This window comes from Schistocerca gregaria, chromosome 4 (assembly GCF_023897955.1).
Source record: "Schistocerca gregaria isolate iqSchGreg1 chromosome 4, iqSchGreg1.2, whole genome shotgun sequence".
NCBI classification, from domain to species: Eukaryota; Metazoa; Arthropoda; class Insecta; order Orthoptera; family Acrididae; genus Schistocerca; species Schistocerca gregaria.
Window position 1 is genome coordinate 104,427,086 of NC_064923.1, and position 17,458 is coordinate 104,444,543.

Here is a 17,458-nt window from a genome sequence, read left to right on the forward strand (position 1 = left end):
TTGCGATGCGTCGTGCAAGGTCGTCGTAAGGAGAAGAAATCCGTACCATTACGTTTCCGACTTTGATAAAGGTCGGATTGTAGCCTATCGCGATTGCGGTTTATCGAATGCCGACATTGTTGCACGCGTTGGTCGAGATCCAATGACTGTTAGTAGAATATGGAATCGGTGGGTTCAGGAGAGTAATACAGAACGTCGTGCTGGATCCCAACGACCCCGTATCGCTAGCAGTCGAGATGAGAGGCATCCGGCCGCGGTGGTCTAGCGGTTCAGGCGGTCTGTCCGGCACCGCAGGATTGCTACGGTCGCAGATTCGAATCCTGCCTCAGGCATGGATGTGTGTGATGTCCTTAGGTTAGTTAGGTTTAAGTAGTTCTAAGTTCTAGGGGACTGATGACCACAGATGTTAAGTCCCATAGTGCTCACAGCCATATATATATATATATGAGAGGCATCTTATCGGCATGGCTGTAACGGATCGTGCAGCCACGTCTCTATCCCTGAGTCAACATATGGGGACGTTTGCAACAACAACCATCTGCACGAACAGTTGGACTATCAGATCGGAGACTATGGCTGCGGTTACCCTTGACGCTGCATCGCAGACAGGAGCGCCAGCGATGGTGTGCTCAACGACGAACGTGGGTTCACGAATGGCAAAAGGTCATTTTTTCGGATGACTCCAGGTTCAGTTTACAGGATCATGGCGGTTGCGTGATGCGTGTTTGGCGTCATCACGATTAACGCACATTGGAAGCGTGTATTCGTCATCACCATACTGGCGTATCACCCGGCATTATGGTATGAGGTGCCATTGGTTACACGTCTCAGTCACCTCTTGTTCGCATTGACGGCAGTTTGAACAGTGGACGTTACATTTCAGATGTGTTACAATGCGTGGCTCTACCGTTCATTCCATCCCTGCGAAACACTCCATTTAAACAGAATAACGCACGACCGTTTGTTGCAGGTCCTGTACGGGCCTTTCTGGATACAGAAAATGTTCGACTGCTGCCCTGCCAGCACATTCTCCAGATCTCTCACCAACTGAAAACGTCTGGTCAATGGTGGCCGAGCAACTGGCTCGTCACAATACGCCAGTCACTACTCTTGATGAACTGTGGTATCGTGTTGAAGAAGCAAGGGCAGCTGTACCTGTACACGCCATCCAAGCTGTGTTTGACTCAATGCCCAGGCGTATGAAGGCCGTTATTACGGTCGGAGGTGGTTATTCTGGGTACTGATTTCTCAGGATCTGTGCACCCAAATTGCGTGAAAATGTAGTCACATGTCAGTTCTAGTATAATATACACTCCTGGAAATGGAAAAAAGGACACATTGACACCGGTTTGTCAGACCCACCATACTTGCTCCGGACACTGCGAGAGGGCTGTACAAGCAATGATCACACGCACGGCACAGCGGACACACCAGGAACCGCGGTGTTGGCCGTAGAAGGGCGCTAGCTGCGCAGCATTTGTGCACCGCCGCCGTCAGTGTCAGCCAGTTTGCCGTGGCATACGGAGCTCCATCGCAGTCTTTAACACTGGTAGCATGTCGCGACAGCGTGGACGTGAACCGTATGTGCAGTTGACGGACTTTGAGCGAGGGCGTATAGTGGGCATGCGGGAGGCCGGATGGACGTACCGCCGAATTGCTCAACACGTGGGGCGTGAGGTCTCCACAGTACATCGATGTTGTCGCCAGTGGTCGGCGGAAGGTGCACGTGCCCGTCGACCTGGGACCGGACCGCAGCGACGCACGGATGCACGCCAAGACCGTAGGATCCTACGCAGTGCCGTAGGGGACTGCACCGCCACTTCCCAGCAAATTAGGGACACTGTTGCTCCTGGGGTATCGGCGAGGACCATTCGCAACCGTCTCCATGAAGCTGGGCTACAGTCCTGCAGACCGTTAGGCCGTCTTCCGCTCACGCCCCAACATCGTGAGGCCCGCCTCCAGTGGTGTCGCGACAGGCGTGAATGGAGGGACGAATGGAGACGTGTCGTCTTCAGCGATGAGAGTCGCTTCTGCCTTGGTGCCAATGATGGTCGTATGCGTGTTTGGCGCCGTGCAGGTGAGCGCCACAATCAGGACTGAATACGACCGAGGCACACAGGGCCAACACCCGGCATCATGGTGTGGGGGGCGATCTCCTACACTGGCAGTACACCTCTGGTGATCGTCGAGGGGACACTGAATAGTGCACGGTACATCCAAACCGTCGTCGAACCCATCGTTCTACCATTGCTAGACCGGCAAGGGAACTTGCTGTTCCAACAGGACAATGCACGTCCGCATGTATCTCGTGCCACCCAACGTGCTCTAGTAGGTGTAAGTCAACTACCCTGGCCAGCAAGATCTCCGGATCTGTCCCCCATTGAGCTTGTTTGGGACTGGATGAAGCGTCGTCTCACGCGGTCTGCACATCCAGCACGAACGCTGGTCCAACTGAGGCGCCAGGTGGAAATGGCATGGCAAGCCGTTCCACAGGACTACATCCAGCATCTCTACGATCGTCTCCATGGGAGAATAGGAGCATGCATTGCTGCGAAAGGTGGATATACACTGTACTAGTGCCGACATTGTGCATGCTCTGTTGCCTGTGTCTATGTGCCTGTGGTTTTGTCAGTGTGATCATGTGATGTATCTGACCCCAGGAATGTGTCAATAAAGTTTCCCCTTCTTGGGACAATGAATTCACGGTGTTCTTATTTCAATTTCCAGAAGTGTATTTGTCCAATGAATACCCGTTTATCATCTGCATTTCTTCTTGGTGTAGCAATTTTAATGGCCAGTAGTGTAGTTGGAGTCACGACAGGTGGCGGTCGAGTTTAGGCTTGTTCTGCGCACTGACGTCACGTATTCTTCGATAGCCAGTGAGCGTTCAGTAGTGCTGTGAGCGTTGTGCTGTGAATGACGTAGCTAACGCGACACTAAACGTGATCGCAGCGTGTTGTTTAGTGGATTTCGATTCCAGTTAGTTGCGACCTGTCATCGCTGATTGTACTGGAAGTGATCAGTTATGCACAACGAAGCAAGAGACATAATTTGCAGGATATACGGCGGAAAGCACGTGCAAACGCGTACCGCAACTGTCGCTTGGAATCGTCAACAATGGAGTCCCTGTCCGTGTCTATACATGCACCATTGTTGGTGGATCGGATTAAAGCTGTACAAGATGCAGACGGTACAGCAACTGAACCCCATTATTCGCAGAAAAGTTCTGAATTTATCCTTCGGTTTTTAGCATGAGCCGAAGTTGATGACACTTGGCCAGGCAGTATTCTATGGAGTTACATTTTACACTAGAGGATGCAGTGAATACACAGAACTGACGAATTTGGTGCTCTGTTAGACCGCGCGGAATTGTGGACGAAGATCCACTCGCTCACCGTGTTCAGCTGTGTGGTGTTGACTAACCAGCATCTTTATTCTTAGTTCGTTTTTCTTTGAAGAAAATACACCCAGATATCATGGCAGGCGTAACGTAACAGCTGCACGTTATCGAGACTTCCTTGTACATCATGTGATTCATGCTATGTAAGGCTGGCCGCGGTGGTCTAGAGGTACTAGGCGCGCCTGCTACGGTCGCAGGTTCGAATCCTGCCTCGGGCATGGATGTGTGTGATGGCCTTACGTTAGTTAGGTTTAAGTAGTTCTAAGTTATAGGGAACTGATGACTACAAATGTTAAGTCCCATAGTGCTAAGAGCCATTTGAACCATTTTGCTATGGAGGAGGTCAACTGTGTTGCAAGATGGAGCAGCACCTCATGTCGCTCACTCAGTGAAAGATCCGCTTAATGCAACCTTCCACAAATCTGTTACCTCTAGATGTTTTCCAGATGCATGGCCTGAAGGATCATGTGACTTTTGCCTCTGGGGATATCTAAAAGCATGTGTTTACCAGGGTCACAATCGGTCTCTACCTTGTCCAAAGGACAGCATACATGTACACGATGCTCTTATTCCACCACAACTGCTGCGAGCAGCTGTTGATCACATAGTTTTTTGGAAGCTGACTTCTCCAGAGCTCTTACTGAACAAATTGTGTAAGTGGCTGTTTATGGAAATATTTCTATACGTCTTTCTTGCATTCACAGCGCCAAATTTGCACCTGGCAGCCAAAATTGGAACTAATTATTTGTGTAGTAAATTAGCTCCACATTAGAATATCCAACAGTTTTCACTGCCATACGATAATCACATCTTACACTGGACATGTGTAAGTAGCTGCGCTGTCGTTACAACCACGTGGCATTTGAAATTTACCATCTAACAGCTATGTTAGTGATTTGAAACACGAAATAAATGTAGTTACAAGTGCTGTCGACTTCTCAGTTGTTACTGAGAAGATAAATATCGTTGTATTCATCTGAAATAGCTGAACAACAAGAAAAGAAAAAAATGCAGGAAACCTAACTGAGTCAGGCATGTGAAGTGAATTATGCAGCGCATTATTGTGAAAATTTTAATTTATTTCCAGATGTAATGTAAATGTTTCAGTTTCATATGATACTCAAGTGAGTGCAAAATCGTTATACAGTTTTCATGATTGTAAATTATTTCACTTACAGTAAAGGATACCGATTAGTGACTATTCGTTGCGTAAGATTTAATCAGACTTCCTAACTGTGTGTAAGTATTCGTCCTGACCGCAACTAAGAATATCGTTCGTATTTCAGAAACAGATTTTTGTGGGACTGGGGTCAACTTTCAGAAAATGAGCGTCTGTTGTTTGTTTTAGGAGAAATGTGATAGCTACCATTAATGTCCCAAATAACTACGTCTGCGGTACCATTCTTGTTAAAGAACCAACGTTTATTAATTTCTTTCATAGAAATTACTTGTGGGTATGATTTGTATATAACAGTCGAGTAGCGTAATTTAGTTAAATTGCCAAGTGAAGCGTACCGTATTAGTCATTTTGTGAAAATTAATTACTGTAACTTTTGAATGCATTTATGCTTTCTAAAGTGACAAGCTAGTGTTACAGAGTTCTCAGTTTGGTGTCGTGCACCCCTCGTTGAGACATATTAAATGATGGTAAGCTCTGAAACAGTCTACATCAACCCAAAGCATATGAATCAGCGATAAAAAATAAACTACAGCGTGCTAATGCGAGCTGTCTTGCCGTAGGATAACTGTTTTTAAACATAACAGCTTCCGACTTGGTTTCCCACTTCGCTTCGGTGCAAATATTTTTCCTTGTGATGACAGGCACGCAGTTTGTTGCGTCATTACATCTCGCAAAACACGTGGTGCCCCAAGAAGGAAAGCAGATGTCCAGACGTAGAGAGAGCAGATGACATTTATGTGTGAGTATAAATAACGCATGAAACCAGCTAGCGAGGTCGAGAGGAAAAGTGCACCTGGCGAAAGCGACACGGTGCTTAAAGCAGAGAAAGACAGGGTTCTGTGCCAGCGAGCGTGTCGCGGCCAGTCTAGTAGCTGAACCCTAGACTATGATGGAGTGGCTATGGTTCATTTAACATCACTTTGGCATATTATTACTTTAATTTTTTACTTACGTAAGGTACCACGACAAAGCACTCCTTGTAGAAATTGGACCGTCGGCATTTCTTCACACTCCTAGAGCAGTCGCCGTTAACGAAGACTAGAGTAACACAATCTGTTGTTCATGGTAGTCTAACCTGATATAGTTAATGAATATTGCAAACATTCAACCCGAATTCACGTAAGAACAGGAGCTTAATTTATGCTCAAGAATTATAACGTTTTTGGAGAACGAAAATCTTCTCTACAAACATCGTCATGGTTTCAGCAATCAGATATGATGCCAGACCCAGCTCGCTCTGTTCCTCCATGTCAGCCATTGCGCTGTGAACAGTGCTGCTCAAATTGAAGCCCTGCTCCTTGACTTCAGAAGGGCTTTTGACACTGTCCCGCCCTGCAGTTTAGTGACGATCTTAACGCGTACGGGTCATATTGTAAGTAGGCTGTTTAGGTTTTTATGTTGGTAACGGCACGTAGCACTCTGTATGAAAATCACTGACTGTGCTGTGTGCAGTCTGTGGCTGCTTTGCATTGTTTGAATATTTGCCATTGTAGTGTTGGGCAGTTCGATGAAAACAGCGCGTAGCGTTGTGTAGTTGGAGGTGAGTCGCCAGTAGTGGTGAATGTGGGGAGAGAGATGGTAGAATTTTGAGAGCGGACGATCTGGAGGTGTGTCCATCGGAAACAGTGGATTTGTAATACTGGATATCATGAACTGATATATATGAAGACTTTTGAACATTATTAAGGTAAATACATTGTTTGTTCTGTATCAAAATATTTCATTTGTTAGCTATGCCTATCAGTAGTTAGAAACTTTTATTTAGCTGGCAGTATTGGCGCTCGCTCTATTTCAGTAGGTCGAGTAACGAAGATTTTTGTGAGGTAAGTGATTCATGAAATTGTTAGTCACGGCCATTCTTTTGTAGGGATTATTGAAAGTCAGATTGCGTTGCGCTAAAAATATTGTGTGTCAATTTAGTGTTGATCAGAATAAGTAAAGAGCGGAATGTCCGAGTACGTTCAGTTCTGCTCAGCTGTTTGAAAATCAAATAACGTAGAGGTTTTCCAGCACAGTAATTCATAAATTTTTCTAATGGGAGGATTCAATATCTGCGACTGCTTTTAAGACTTCTTTGCACACAGAACTCAACATGTCACTCTTAGTGGACAAAAACCAGCAGATGTGAAGGTAATTTTAACAAAACCCCAAGGGAGAGTGACATAACCGCTGCTATTACAGTCTATGTAGATGATGAGCAGAAAGTGTCAGAAGCTCTTTAAGATTGTTCGTAGATAATGCCGTTGCCTATAAGAAAGCAGCAACGCCAGTAGACAGTATCGATTTTCAGAATGACATGCAAGAGGTCGATGGATGAATGGTGTACGCTCTGGCCTTTGACCCTGAATGTAAATAAATTATCATATTACACATACACAGGAAATCCAGTATTGTACAACTACACTACTGATGATGGAGTAACGTTCCAGAGCGGCCATAAGTGGAATGATCACATAAAACAAACAGTAAGAAAAGTAAAAAATGGTTCAAATGGCTCTGAGTACTATCGGACTCATCTTCTAAGGTCATCAGTCCCCTAGAACTTAGAACTACTTAAACCTAACTAACGTAAGGACATCAGACACATCCATGCCCAAGGCAGGATTCGAACCTACGACCGTAGCGGTCACGCGGTTCCAGAGTGTAGCGCCTAGAACCGCTCGGACACCCCGGCTGGCTAAGGAAAATAGATTTCATATTGAAGAATCTTAAGTAAATCTAACTCATCCACGAAGGAAGTGTCTCAGAGTACGCGTTCGACCGATTCCTGAGTACTGTTCCTTAGTCTGGGACCCTAACCAGGTAGAACTGAGGGAAGAGATAGAGAAGATCCCACGAAGTTCGGATCGCTTCGTCACGAATTTGTTTAGAGAGATGCGCAATAAACCTCAAAGGCAGACATACGAGAGAGGCATTGTGCATCACGGAGAAGCTTAAAATTGAAATTTCGAATGAGCACTTTACGACATTAGTTCCTCTCACATTCATCTCGAGATATGACCAAGACAAGATTTGAGAAATTCGTGCTAATACAGAGGCTTATCAACAATCATTCTTGCCACACGCCATTCCCGAGTGGAACAGGGAGGGACGGATCATGTAGTGGTATCAAAAGCACGCGCCGCTATACACGTCAGGAGTATCTCCCCGCCGTCTTAAGTATACCAGAAAAATTGTGAGAAAGTGTGATAAAAAGCCTCCTATAAAATTAATCGTTTGTTCTTATTCTTGTGTGGGAAATTCACAACGCTTCCTTAGCCGAAGAGACAGAAATTATTTATGAAAAAGTTATTCATTGTGGCATAGGTTTGCCCTTTAATGTCGAAATCATCATGAGAAATATTCAAGCGGAAAATGTTTAAAGAGCTTTACCACAAAAAATCTTGGAGTCTGCGTATATTATGTCTCAAGAAACAAATTAGATTATAGTTAGAACACAATTTTTATTATTGACTCTTCGGCCCCACTGAATATAATTTCCATTACTGACTCTTCGGCCCCAATGGACCAAGGGATGTACCACAAGGAATATTTTCATTGTATATTTATTTCAGCTTTTCTTTGTGTTCACATTAACTTCCTACTGCAGAATGGGCTCTTTTCCGGTCTTCAGACCAAGTTGTTGAAGTCTTCTTGGATTTTTCTGCCAGGCCAAATGTACAGTCGTGAATTTTCAGTTTGAAAGTTTTTGTTTGGTCTTCCGTGTTTTGTTATTCTTCTCCTTTTAGGTCTTCTTTTACTGCAGTGATCCGTTTTATTGTTTCAGTTTCAGCTTCAATGCTAGTTTCGTAGAATGCCACAATCTGTCTAGTTAATCGGGTAAATTTCATTCGTCTAATGTCCCAATTGAACTGTAGCCTGCGTTTTCCTCATATACGGGTAAATACTGGTATATTTCCCATTTACTTTATTTGCACAAGGTCTGTATGTTCTTTCTTCAGTACAATTTGGACCTAAAATTCTCGTTAACATTTTTCGTTTTCTGTTTTAAATTCCCCCCATAAAGTTACTCTGGTTTGATGGCTGTGTTGTAGTATTATAGACTTTCAGATTTTGCTTCAGATGCAGATATTTTCCGATGCATTTTTGTTATTTGTATGCCTGAAAGCTTTTTCCATTTGTGACAACAGATTTCGTAACTAATCATATTTTGGTCAGTTTCCAAAATGGTTTCACGTAAATGTTTGAATTGAGAAACTCTGCCGATTTTGCCGCGCATAGTTTCTAGAAATTTAGTGTACAGATATTTGCTGGACATGTATTTGGTGTTTGCAAATGGTATTTGGAGCCTTAAGTTTTGTTCTATTTTCATTTGTTTTTGCGCGGGATCACTGTCCTGAGAGAAACATCTGCAAAACATGAGCATTGTATCATAATAATGATTTTTCCTAATTTGATGGCTTCGTCAGCTTCAAGTCTTGATTTCAGTTTCGTCTGAGGGAGACCATCCTCTTGTCTCTCTAATGTTTTAATTTCTCCTGAATTTTATCTTAGCTTCTATACCACGTAGTGTTTGACTATTAACTGCTTCATTCTTGAGGTCCAGATCCTCTTCTTTCTCAATTTGGAAGAGATACTTAAGATACAATGAATCATAATCTGTTTTAAAAAATCTATTAATATCGCGATTGTCATCGTCAACCATGTGACAACGACTGTCAGATAGATTCTCCTCCAAACTACTTCATGCGTTACAACCGCATTAGTTTTACTGTTCCATGCTCCTTCTCTTTATGATTACAGTCTTTTATCGCCGAGTGCGTTCGGGAACCTCTTTGGTCCGTTTCCCACTTATAAGCCTGGCCTGTTTTCAAAACAGCACTACTTACGTGTTTTATTCCAGACTGTTCGCTGATTTAATTTGTTTGTTTTTCTGTCTTTCCTAATAACACTCGTGATGCTCGCTGAGCAACTTTTAGTTTTTGACTTTAAGATACCTGAACTCTCAGCTATTGGTGAAAGTTGAGATCCACATGGATTGTAAAATTTTCGTTTTAGGCGCATTGGAATGGCCTTTCGAGTATACTAAAAGCACGTTAGCGCATAATCAACTTTCTGGTATTTCTGAAGTATTTCTTTGGTTGCAAATTCCTTGACATCAGCTGCATTAGATCAACAAACACTGAACACCACTGACATAAAAGAAATTGTGCCTGACCGTAACTTAAATCCGCAACTCGCACTTCTCGCGAACTGTCGCTTAACATCTTGGCTATCCGTGCATGATTCTTGGACCAACCCAAACTTTCATTGGTCATACCGTCTTCATTATTCTCTCGTAGTCCACCTGCGAAGTAGGTGGCGAATTTAGTTATGTCGAGGAATTCGCAGTCAGCTAAATAATTTCGAAATATTTCGTACGGCTGTGGATGGTCAACAGTGTCTGTTATTTCAGACATTCATTTAATTTTTGTAATTTCTTTCCTATACATCCAGTCCTTGTCAAGAACTGTCCTTAAATAAATAAAAAAAGAATAAAAAGCGTGTCATCCGGTTCTATATCTTATGTTATTTCGTTTCCTTTTCGATGTGTAAATTTCATGACGTACTTCAAACACTGCTGTGCCAAATCTATCCATTGGTCGTCGAAATTCATCTGGACGATAAGAGGACGGTACTACGTCATCAACAAAGCAAAGTTAGTTCAAATACACCTGACAGATATATATGGCTTCTATACATCTTCTGCTCCTCAGACAAATTGCATCAATTCTTCCAGTCCTCCGGTCGAAGTTTTTGGATTAGTGTGTCTGTCTTTCATTTACACTGACGTAAATTAAGTCAATGCAGTGTTTCTAATCCGGCTTAGATACAGTCTTCAAGTACCGCGTGGTTGCGAGAGAGATGGTAATTAACGCTTATAAATTCGTTAGTGATTAGCAAGTGATGGCCTGTGCTAATTCAGTTGTTTTTTGTGTCGTCTAATAATGAACCATTAATTCACTTCAAAGCAATACCCTTTTCGCAGAGTCGTGTTTAGTGTTGTTTAGTAATCGCTATCGATTCCGATTCACTGAATGTCATAGTTCACAATGGCTTACCATTATGAGATAATATAATTTGCGGTTGCACATTAATAATTTGCGGTTGCGCATTAAGTCGATGCCCATCACGTGAGCGTGTTGATGAAGTCTTCAACGCATCGAAGTAAATAGCGCTTAATAAACAACCTTAAATACAGCTGTCCGAAGAGAATATCACAATAGAGAGAATAAAAGGTGTGTTCTTCTATGCTGCACGTGTGTACCACCTGCGTACACAATTACTTTCACCAAGATGGAGCATGTGATAAGCTGGCTCCTCTGTTCGATTCACATTTTAAAAAATTTCTTCATGTTACTGATAATTTGGTCAATGTTCCATACTTTGCAGAAGATAGGTGTAGTGTTTTTATGCAGTGTCTGTCTCTTTTCAAGTGCAGCAAATACTTGGAACGTCGTCTCAGTTCAGTGAAAAATTGTTTTTTCGCAGAGAGAAATGCAGAAATTGTCCTTTAGCGACATGTCGTCGTTTATGTAGTAAATAGTGTTAAATAAGTAATCGCTCTTGTAATTATATGTGTTCATAAGATGGATACATCATTGACAAAAACCGATGGCTGTTCTGCTCCATCTGGCGTTTGGAAACTTCTCTACAGCTAAGCTGAAATTTCTCGATTTTAGCAATTAGCTTTTAATAAATTTAATGTTACCTCGTCCCCTTTATTTTTAATATTTATTACTTTCAATAGCACTATTTACTAAATACGTGGCGAAATTTCGTTGCATTGTTGGTTTTGCACTTTTATAGTTGTTCAGTTTGATACCTTTTTAAATTGACAATGGCTTTATACAATTTTTGATTTTCTTTTCTTTTTCTGTTGTAGTTACATAGTCTACTCAGTGCATTCTGGACGCACTTCATACGTGCACACATTTCGCGTCCTCTGCAGCTAGGTTTCCTTACCGCTAGAGCCTGTGCATTTTGGGCAGCTGACATTTGTTATTTTTCATGTACATACTGCTGTAACCTGTATGCCATCATTATGTATTACCGTATACAACTACTCTGCGTGAAGGCCACAACACTTGGCACTGGATGTGCACACCTGTAACACTTTAGTGATGGTATCCCAAGTCATAACTTCGATTATTTTTGTTCTTGAGGTCGATGTCTAATATGACTTGAGCTGTTTGGCTTTATTCAACGTACATAATCAGCATGTGACTGACAAGTCAGTGCCCTTGACACACAATGTTTTGGCTGCAATTAATACTTTGCTGATTAAAATATTTTTCTAACCACTAATACAGCTTTTAGGCTCCATTACACCTTGTAAGAAGAAAACTTTAAAATTGTCGAAAACTACGCCACGGGTTCCAGGAAACCCTTATCTGCAACTGGTTGGCTGATACGTTCAACCTTCTCATGTTCCTTTATCACACAACCTTTATCACACAACCAGTATACCCCACCCACGATTCTATGAAGAATCGAACTGTCATGTCCATGTATAAAACATCTACAGACGTCTGGTTCCTAAACTCATTCTCAAACACTGGATGAATATATCAGGCAATTAGAGCTCCGTTTTAAGAAAAGCTAGTTTTTCATGCATACCGAATTCTGAAGGAGCGAAACGCAGGAAGAGTTTTCCAGCTAGGGACGTTTGTAAATGCAAACTTTCTGGTGGGGAAGCAGAGTACCTAGTTTTATGGGGTAAATGGTGCATACAAAGCAAAACCAGTCATTATTGGCGACTTATGAAATAGATAATTAGCTGTCTTTTGAAACTGGAAATCACTCTATAATGTAATGAGGGATATTACTCTAAAATCGGGGTCCTCTTGCTGAAAGAAGAAGACAGCATTGAGACAGAATGGGAGACAAAGGATAAAAGGCAACAAGCGTTTCTGTTGTGTTGTTAGAAAAGAGAATTCAAGGAGAGAATGAGGGAATGCTTATCATGATATGAGGTCAAATAAGAGGGCTTGTGGAAATCTTTGTGCTTGTGTGTTGGAAACAAGGATAGTTGTGCACAAGGGATGACAATAGGAAGATATCAATAGCTGCAAGTACCTAATGTTTCCGGGAAAAGACACTGCTGGATAAAATCGTTCTAACGAACAGCTGTGCCCACTACGTGCTTAAACGTTGTTCTGTTAGTAAGCTGAATGCTTGCACTTTTGCTGTTTTTGACGAAGTCAATTCTTACCATTATCGTGTACTAACGAATCTTATGAGTAGTGTAGATAGACTGTATACCATTTTTTCTTACTAACACTATTGTTATTGTTTTAAATGAGATATCTGTTACAGTCGTACAAGGCTGATGTTTTTGTAGTCTGTCATGTGGTGCCTTAACCATTTTCGTACAGGCGCTCTAAACCATTTGCTTCTAAAGAATGGCTCTAAGTGCCTGAAATAGGTAAATAAATTAAATTTCTTTTATGCAACTGGTTGCTGATTATTTAAATATTTACATGACTTGTTAAACTGACAGTTCGGTAATATTCACATCTGCAGCGCCTGCTTTCTTTGGTATTGGAATTATTACGCTCTTCTTGAAGTCGTAAGGAGTTCCGCCTGTCTCATCCATCTTGCACACCAAATTGGATAATTTTGTCATGGCTTGCTCTCCCTAGGCAATCGGTAGCATCTACGGAATGTCGTGTGCTCCAGCGGCCCAGGTCTTTCAGTGGTCTTTCAAATGATTCTCACAGTACCATATCTCTCAAGTCATTCCCACCTACGTTTTCTTCCCTTTCTATAACATTTTCTTCAAATTCGTGTTCCTAGTATAGACGCTCTATACACTCCTTTCAACGTTCAGCTTTCCCTTCTTTGCATAGCACTGTTTTTCCATCTGAGGGCTTGATATTCATACAGTTGCTTCTCTTTTCTCCAAAGGTCTCTTTAATTTTCCTGTCGGCTGTATCTGTCTCTCCTAGTTGTGTAAGCTTCATTATCCTTACATTTGTCCTCTAACTTTGTCTGCTTAGCCATTTTGAACTTATTTTGAACCTCATTTATAGACATCAGCATTCCCTTTCGCTGCTTCATTTGGTACATTTGTATATTTTCTTCTTTTACCAACTGAATTCTCCGCCCCTGGTAAATGAGTGGTCAGTGTGACGGAATGTCATACCTAACGGCCCGGGTTCGATTGCCGGCTGGGTCGGAGATTTTCTCCGCTCAGGGGCTGGGTGTTGTATTATACTTCTCATCATTTCCTCCACATCAACATGCAAGTCGCCGAAGTGGCGTCAACTCGAAAGACTTGCACCAGGCGAACGGTCTACCCGACGGGAGGCCCTATCCACACGGCATTTCCATTTTACCAATTAAATTCATTATCTCTTGTGATAGCTAAGGATTTCTGCTGGGTCCTGTTGTCCTCTGGTGTCTTCACCACTCGTATTTCTTATCTCAATGAAACCCATTCGTCTTCTACTGTATTCCTTTCCCTGTTCTAGTCCGTCCTTGCCGTTATGGTTCCTCTGAAACTCTCAACAATCTCTCGTTTTTTCAACTTATCCGGTTCTCATTTACTTAATTTACTATTGTTTTGCTATTTATTCAGTTTTAATATAAAGTTCATAACCTATAAATTGTGTTCAGACTTCACATTTGACCCATGTAGAATCTTTCAGTTTAAAATCAGTGTCCGAAACCTCTGTCTTTGCATTATGTAACTGATATAAAATATTCTGGTATCTCTGGTGTCTTTCACGAATAAAACATTCGTCCATGATACTTAAACCGAGTGTTAGCAATGATTAATCGACAGTTCATAACATATAAATCTTGGTTAGAGTCCACATTTGCCTCTGATTGTATCTTTCAGTTTAAAACCTGGGTCCGAAATCTCTGTCATTATACGACTGATATAAAGTATCCCCGTATCTCTGTGTCTCTTCCACAAATACAACCTTCTTTCATGATTCGTAAACAAACTGTTAGGAATGATTAATTTATGTTCTTTGCAAAATTCTACCAAGCGCCTTCCTCTTTCAATTTCTTTTGCCCAGACCATACTGTCTTACTAGTTTTTCTTGTCTTTCTTTTCCTGCTATCGAATTCTAATCCCCACATCACAATGACATTTTTCACTGTCTTTGTATCTGAATAAATTGCTCTTTCTCATCGTACATTCTCTCTGTTTTATCTGTGACAAGGCGTTCAATAAGCGTTACATAATAGCTTGCACGCATTACTATCTGCTCATTCATTATTCGACTTACTCCTGCGTTATCCCTATTTGATTCTGTAATTATAACCCTTTACTCACCTGACCAGAGTTGCTTTTCCTTTCAAACGTCGCTATTTACCATAATATCTAACGTCGACCTACCCATTTCCCTTTTGAAATTTTCTAACTTTCCTACCACAATAAAGTATCTGACATTCCCCAGTAAGACCAGCAGGGTGCTTTTTTTGTTTTTTTCTTGACGACGACACGCTCCTCACTAGCCTGGCTTTCAGCCGTTCGCAGTACCAGCACTGCAGGTTGATAACACAAGGCTAAATCATCGTGAGTGCTACCCCTGCAACTATTGAAAAGGCTGCTGCCCCTCTTCAGGAACCACACGTTTATCTGGCCTTTCAAAAGTATCACAACCGCAGGACCTATGGTTTAATAGTATATAACGTAGTACACACACTAGAGTGCAAACCTTTAAGGGTGATAGTGACACTCGCACTATGTGTCAATGCCAAGTAGCATAGCTCGATGAAACCTGGACCGTACGTTGAAAGAACTACGACAGTATAATAAGTGTAATACGGAAGGAAACTGAAAGATATTCGCAATGAGAGGATGGAAACGACAGTTGCAGCGAGGTCACCGTAATTTGAGATGGTTTCCTGACATTACACCACGGACGGCAAGGCATGTTATACAAAGTGCTCCAATGCTGGTCACATGGCGAGTAAGGATGTGTTGCGGTAGGGCGTTCCACTCATCCACGAACTCGGTTTACAACTGTTGGATGGTCATTGGTGGATGTGCTTTAGTACAACGCATCCCTACGGGCTCGATTTGATTTAATTCTGAGTAATGGGTTGAGCAGTCCATTTGCCGAACATCCTATCGTTCCAATAGCTCCTCCATACGCGCAGATAGATGTGATAGTGCATTGCCATTCATAAAAATGAAATCAACGCCAAATCCACCGCTCAAAAGACGCACCCGTGGAAGGAATATAGTGTCACAATAAGGTTGACGGTGGGTGTAAGATGCTCAACTATTTGGAGGTCAGTACGAGCACGCAACATTATGGCTCCCCACACCATAACACGCCTATTACCAAAACTACCAGATTCGACCATGCTGGTCGTACCTGCATATAGCGAGAGGTAGGAACGCGTAATGCACTCATGAACGTTGTCGAACATGATCATGTTGGTGGTCCAGGATGAGGGCGTTGGGTGTATATCCTACTCTGAGACAACACATGACCCAAAAACAAATAATTAAACTTGGTTATAAGTGTAGTGCTCCACCGTCCGGCTTTAACGTTTCTACTCCGACCGAAACTTAGAGAGATTTAGGTCGGCTCGCAGAGTATCAACAACAAAGGAGACATTTCTTTTTCATAGAGTAACGACTTCCTCTCCGAGCCGGAACAGCCAGTGTATGTGTCACAAACGAGAAGTATGATTGCATTGGGGAGTGGCGGTGTGAATGAAATAACAAGATTTCTGATGTGAAAAAATAGCATACTACTTGCGTTAAAAACTATTTTAATGCAAATAAAGTGCTATTTCTTAACATCGGCATTCATCAGAAACCTTTGATGAAAACGATGAACAAAAGTCTAAATGACGAGAGCGGCCTTTACGGTGGGTAAAGACGTTCGAGGGGAAATGCTGACGTAATCAGAGCTCGAAGCTAGCAACAGAAACTGCGACGTTTAGCTTCACAACGAAATTTTGACACTACAGCTGCTAGGTCACTGAAGTCGGCAGAAATGAAAATATAAGGAAGTTGACTTGAAGTGTTTCGGAAAAACTTATATGTACATTATGTGATCAGAAGTATCCGGACACGTGGCTGAAAATTACTGACAAGTCCGTGGCGCCCTCCGTCGGTAATGCTGGAATTCAATATGATGTTGGACCACCCTTAGCCGTGATGACAGCTAGCACTCTCGCAGGCATACGTTCGATCAGGTCCTGGAAGATTTCTTGGGGAACGGCGGTGCTGCACTGAGGAGAGGTATCGATGTCGGTCGATGAGGCCTGGTACGAGGTCAGCTTTCCAAAACATTCCAAAGATGTTCTGTAGGATTCAGGTCAGGGCTCTGTGCTGGCCAGTCCATTACAGGGATGTTATTGTCGTGTAACCACTCTGCCACATGCCGCGCATTATGAACAGGTGCTCGATCGTGTTGAAAGAAGCAATCGCCATCCCCGAATTACTCTGCGACAGTGGGAAGCAAGAAGGTGCTTAAAACATCAATGTAGGCGTGTAGTGTGATAGTGTCAAGCAAAACAACAAGGGGTGCCAGCCCCCTCCATGAAAAACACAACCACACCATAATACCACCGCCTCCGAAATTTACTATTGGCACTACACACGCTGGCAGATGACGTTCGCCGGGCATTCGCCATACCCACACCCTGCCATCGGATCGCCACATTCAATGTTTACGCTCCTTACACCAAGCAAGGCATCGTTTGGCGTTTACGGGCGTGATGTGTGGTTTCTGAGCAGCCACTCGACCATGAAATTCAAATTTTCTTACATCCCGCCTAAATTTCGTAGTACTTTCAGTGGATCCTGATGCAGGTTGGAATTCTAGGTGATTGCCTACATGTCTGCCTATTACACATTACGACCCTCTTCAACTGTCGGGAGTCTCTGACAGTCAACAGACGAAGTCGGCCTGTATGGT

General features: G+C 42.7%; 1 protein-coding gene across 4 annotated transcripts in view; it reads left to right on the forward strand.

Annotated features, from left to right (window-relative positions):
- LOC126267417 (RNA-binding protein Raly-like) overlaps nucleotides 1-17,458 on the forward strand; it is a 381,807-nt gene that overhangs the window by 323,550 nt on the left and 40,799 nt on the right. The gene's annotated exons all lie outside the window — the stretch shown is intronic.